Source organism: Corvus brachyrhynchos, unplaced genomic scaffold (genome assembly GCF_000691975.1).
Source record: "Corvus brachyrhynchos isolate BGI_N302 unplaced genomic scaffold, ASM69197v1 scaffold46, whole genome shotgun sequence".
Classification (NCBI taxonomy): domain Eukaryota; kingdom Metazoa; phylum Chordata; class Aves; order Passeriformes; family Corvidae; genus Corvus; species Corvus brachyrhynchos.
Genome location: NW_008238838.1, coordinates 4,919,059 through 4,924,863, shown reverse-complemented (window position 1 = coordinate 4,924,863; position 5,805 = coordinate 4,919,059).

Here is a 5,805-nt window from a genome sequence, read left to right as displayed (position 1 = left end):
CGGGCACTGTCACACGAAACCCACCCAGCCGCCACCAAACCAAACCTGTACGATCAAAGCCACCCCAGCACATGAAACCTTTAACATGTATCTTATACCCTTGATATTCCCACTGGGTAATATCATCATACCCAACATTATAATCTCTAACATAACTTAGAATATAATTCATAATTAATACAACATATGGCGAAAGCCAACCTTCAAAAATCATTCATAACACCTCAGCAAGGAGAACGTCCCTGCTCTCCCCTCCTTTTCTGCTCAGGGCAGAGCACTGACCCTTCCCTGTCCCCACCTCCCCCAGCCCCATCCGGAGCCTCCATCGCCCAGGTTCACTCCAGAACCCGGCCCATACACACTCTTACAGCTGCAGCCAGGCTCTGAGGGATTCTGTGGCCTAATGGCTCCACCCATTTGCTTTTCTAAGAGTCACATCAGTAATACTGTGAGTGCTCGGAGTCACGGATAAATCTGCTGCTAGAAACCCCCTTCTGCGTAGAAAGCCCCTTCTGCATTTCACCCCACGGAGCCCTTTTCACTCAGGTCGCTCCTGTGGCACAAAGCTCCCGCCTGGCTCAGGGATCGCCATCCTCCAGGGCAATTCCTCAGGGACAAGGCCTGTTGCTTTTATCTGTAGATGAAGCTTTTCCCCCACTGTTTTCCCCACACACGCCTTATTACAGTGCAAATGGAAGTGTCTGTTCGTTCCCCACTCGGTTGTTTGCATGGTGGAATTGTTGCAAGGGGAGAGAACAGAAAAATTCTGTCTGAAAAGGGAGGGGAGGGAAGGAAGGGAAGGAATGGAGGGAAGGGAGGAAGGAAGGAAGGAAGGAAGGAAGGAAGGAAGGAAGGGAGGAAGGAAGGAAGGCAGGCAAGCTTTGATCCCACTTGTGTGGATACTGGCTCTGCATGAGCACCTTCCCTTTTTCCATGGTCTCATTTACCAACTTACTTAACCTTCCCTGGTGAAAATAGCTTGGAAGAGATGAGAGCAGAGGGACAAAGAAATAAGGTTACACACTTACCAGTCTGTTAATATTTATGAGGGCTATGAACCAGATTAATCTCCATGCACCGTTTCACCTGCAATGCTTCCCTTCCATATTTATGTGAGGGGAAAATAAATAAACAAACAAAATGAAATCCAAATATCTACCTGCTTTTAAGCAGTGCATGAGCCACCTGTCAATCAAACAGGTGAAAGAGTTTTCCTCTGCATCTTTTTTGGGCAGGGGGATTGTTTTCCAAGCTCCAGGCCAAGGGATGGGGTCACTGCTCTGTAGGAATTCAGGATTTGCCTGGGGTTTAGGATCCGGGGAGTGGTGATGTGCAGGTGTGTGGGATAATCAGAAATGGGTGGGAAACTCAGAAATGAGTGGGAAAGGGGCACAGCAATGCCAAAACCAGGGCTGGTGCTGGACCCAGGACACAGACAGACCCTGCACTGCACTGTTCATTCAGCTGCACCTCTTCAATCCCAGGTGGCTCCAGGTCTGTTATTCACAAACCCAACTGCTGCTGTTTGGGTTCTCCCAATCCCCCAGGGAAACATCTCTGCATTGTCTCCAGAAGAAAAGCAGTCAATCTGTTTATGAAACTAGTTATGAGGATGAATTAACATTTAAAACCCTGCACAGTTTACATTTCCATTTATAAATTCTCCTGTTAGGATTATTTGATAATGCAAATTCTCATCTACTGTCTTAATAGACCCTTCAGTCTTGGGGTGGGTTTGGATTTCAATTGCTTTTTTTTTTCTTCCTCTAGTAATAGGATCTGCCTCACATATGACAGATTTGTCAGCGAAATTTTAACAAATAATATTAAATGAACTTTAAATGCCGTTTGTATCATCAGTTTTTAATTTCAAAAGTGTCATCCCGTTGCATTTGGGGAATATGTAAATGAACAGTTCACCTACTAAATTTTATGGCAGCCCAACGTGTCTGGAATACTTTGTGCTGATATTTCTGTTTATTTAATCCTTGCAATATAAGGGAAAGATTAGCTCTGTGTATTTTGTACATTTGTTTTATAATGACTTGGGTTTTTTTTTTTTTTCATTAATGAAATGATTTAGAGTGATGCAAAACAAGGTACAAATTATATTGGAAGTTGACTATGAAATAAACAATTCTGGGGGGGAGAAAACACCTGGATTAAGGAAAAAGAAGCACAGTCCTGTGCCACTACATGTGATGAAAATGTCTAAATCCCTGTGTTCACCTGGATTTACAATGAGATACGATAGAAAAGAGAAATGTTACACCTGAAGTGGAAGAAGGAGCTAATTTGGACACCCAGACTCTGCTCCATTGCAGAGCTTTAAATCCTGGCCAGCCACTGCTCCTCCTTGAGAAAGAGAAATTCTCACGTGGTCAATGCTTAACTCACTTTTTGTAAGTGTTTAAGGACCTTAAAAAGACCTTGCAGAGATTAAAACAACTCCTATAAGCTCAGGTACTCCAGTGGCTGAAGATTGGTGAAAAGAGCCACACCATGGCTGCTGCAAAAATACCCATTTTTGGCTCAGTGGTTATTTTCTGTTGTTGTTTATCTCGAAAGAACCGGAGGGTTTATTTGAGCAGAAACACACGGGTGGAGTGAATTACACTTGTCTGTGGTGTTTTCCCGCCCCAGCACTGGTTTCTAACGGGGGTGGCATTCCCAGGAGGATGATTTGACTCCTGTAGGCAGCTTTTGATGTGCTGTGCTGGAAGGAGGAGGAGGAGGAGGAGGATGGAGCCCAAGCAGCCGCCTGTGACTGTGGGGAGCTCAGGCTCTGCTCTGCACTGCTGAGCTCATTCATTCCAAGCGAACACGGGGCTCTGGGAGTGACACTGATATTAAGTAAGCAAAGTTCTCTGCTTAATCACAGCCCTTGTGTGCTCCTGAGAGAGATGGAGCCAGCAGAATTCCCACTTACACTCAGTATGGAACATCCAGAGCAAGATAACTCGGTCAGGATCCTTGTCACAGCTTGTCTGGAGAGGACAAGGAGAGGTCTTGCTCTGTGAACTGGCCTAAAATATAGGTAAATTTTGAAGAGAACACCTCTTGTTAACACAAAACAGCCTCTTGCAGCCCCTTGTCCCTAAGTGCCTCAGCTGAGCCCTCTGTCACCTCTCTGAGCCACCTGCTGTCACCTCTCGCGAGGAATTGCCACTGCAAGAGCACTCCAAGAGAAAATAATACAGATTATTTCTCCAGAGAGATGCCCCACTCTTGCATATCGGGCAGAAGGGTGCTCAGAAGAGTTCTCTGGGTTTCAGACAGAAGCTCAGGACAAAATACTGCCTGTGCTACAGTGTCAAGTGTCAGAATTGCTGGGGAAGTGGCAGGGCCAGCTCAGCAAGGCTGCACTTCAGTGCTCTCCTCAGCTCTCAGCTCTCCAAAACTGGTGGCATCCCAGAGAGATGTAGGAGAGAGACAATTCCCTCCCTCCCTTGGTCCTCCTCTCCCTGCTCATTTCCACCTGCGTTTCTTTGTCTCTCCTTCCCTCCGAACCTCCCTCGTGCTTTGTCTTTAAGCGGCCGTGGCAGCAGTTGGGTTGTGGGAGCCTTCAATTTCCTATTCAGTTCACCAAGGAGCAGTAATTTTCTGCACTTCCATAATTATGGGAATTTTAAGCAAACTACCCTGTGGATGATTACAAGCCGGATTCAATTTCGGTTGCTTTGATCACCAAGAGGATGAAGACACTGCTTGAATATTTGGTGGTGTTCTCTGCCTGAAGAACCTCATGCCAGCTGCTCCCTTCCTGCCTTTCCCTCCCCACCCCGCTCCTCTCAGCCCCCACCACTGCTCCCTGCCAATCCAGGGATTGTCTTTCTGCTGCTTCTTCAGCTTGAGTGGAAGAAATAAATGCCCCTTCCTGGAAGATGAAGCTGTGTTAAAATCAGTTTTCCCACTGAAGAGGCAGCGTGTCCTGATTGTTGGAGCAGCGCCTAAGGAAGGCAGAGTCAGGGAATTAAATTTCCGGGCCTGTGCCTTGGTTTCCTCATACAAAACAATGGAATAAGGGACAGGGCATTAATTTGCTGGTTTACTTTGTAAAAGCTCCTGTGAGCAGCAATCTGAGGGCAAAATGCCCAATTCCTTGGGTCTGCAAGATGGTTTAGGAAGATCTGTGATAGAATCACGAGATGGTTTGGGTGGGAAGGAGCTTTAAAGCTCATCCAGTTCCACGCCCTGCCATGGGCAGGAACACCTTCCACTGTCCCAGGTTGCTCCAAGCCCCGTCCAACCTGGCCTTGGACAGTTCCAGGGATGGGGCAGCCTTGGATATCACGGTGCCTTTGAAGTGATAATTGGTTTTTCCAGCTTTTATCAGCTCTAACACCCAGCACTGAACACAAGACCTTTCGCCATCACCTTTTTGCTTCAGCTGTGCCTTCACTATCTCCCTGATTATCTCCTTTCCGCTCCAGGGCTGGGAATCCATCCAGGAGGGAACGGCCCATTGCAGCGTTTAATCGCTTCTGCTTCCAGAAACAGGACAATGACAGAGCAGGCCTGGAGTGGCTGAGGACACCCTGAGCCTTCAGGAATGTCTGGTAAAGGCTGAGGGGGCTGGGAGATGAATTTCAAGACTGAGGAAGAGGACAGAATAAAGGTTTGGGTGATCAGCAGAAGAGCTGCTCCCCCTGCCACAGGAATCTCTGCTCAATGGGAGGTCAGGGGAGGAGGTTCCTGTTCCCAAATGTGAGCATGATGGGCTGTCAGCCCCGGTGTATTAATAGACTATTAATGCTTCCAAGTTTCCTGAGCCACGTGCATGGGTTTTCGATAGGTTAATTAGGCCATATTTCAGGATAATTACAGCTGTATATTTCTACACTAATTAAGTGGCTTTAAAACATACCCACAATGTGGCTCAGTGAATCATAATTAAACTTCCTCTGCCTCCTGCTATACACTATGGAACTAATACCCATAAAAGACCCGAGCGCTGCTCCTTGCCAGCAGCAAATTGGAGCCTGCAAAAAAAAAAAAAAAAATCTTATGGAATGTCTGCCTTTTTTTTTTTTTTAAAATAGAATCATGTACAAATTAATTCAAAATGAATATTACATGAGTCATCAAAATGCTGCAGCTTCCCTCTCTTTATTTATATTTATCCTCCCACGTGAGCTGTCACCTGGAGGAGCCGGCACACTCCAGGGTGAGGGGAGAGTGACTCATTCTTGCAACGTCTCTGACAGAGAAGGGCTTTGCTTTTCCCTCCCTTCCAGCTGGGGAGGGCTTAAAATCCATGGAGAATGATGCTGGAATCTCCCACTTCTGGAAATCTCTGGCTGGTGGGGGAGAGGAGACAATTCCTGGCTGCTGCCTGCTTGTCACTGCCCCCTCCTTGGTCCTGTTTGAAATTTCTTTTTCCTCTGCTTTTTCCTCCTCCTTTTTCCTCTGCTCTTTTGGCATCTGATGCCCTTTCAGCCTCCACTTGACAAAAATACCAGCGCCTTGTCTTGTAGTTTTGTCATTCCCTGAATGGTCCCAGTAATCCCTTCCCTGCACTGGTTCCTTGCATCCTTCTCAAGATGATCTATCCCTTTTTCCTGTGCCTTGTCCCCAGGTATTATCACACCTCCTGCCTCCTGATTTGAGCTCTTCCACTCTTTTCCCTGGCTGCTTCCAGGCTCAGTGTCCCAACATTTGTATGGGGGCTCACTAACTCCCCTACAGTAAAAATAATCACTGAGTTCTTCTTTCCATCAGATTTTGCCATTTCTAGGGGAATTTTGTCTCAGCAAACTTAAATCTCCATTTATTTTCATCCCCCTGTCCCTCATCCCTTCCTGG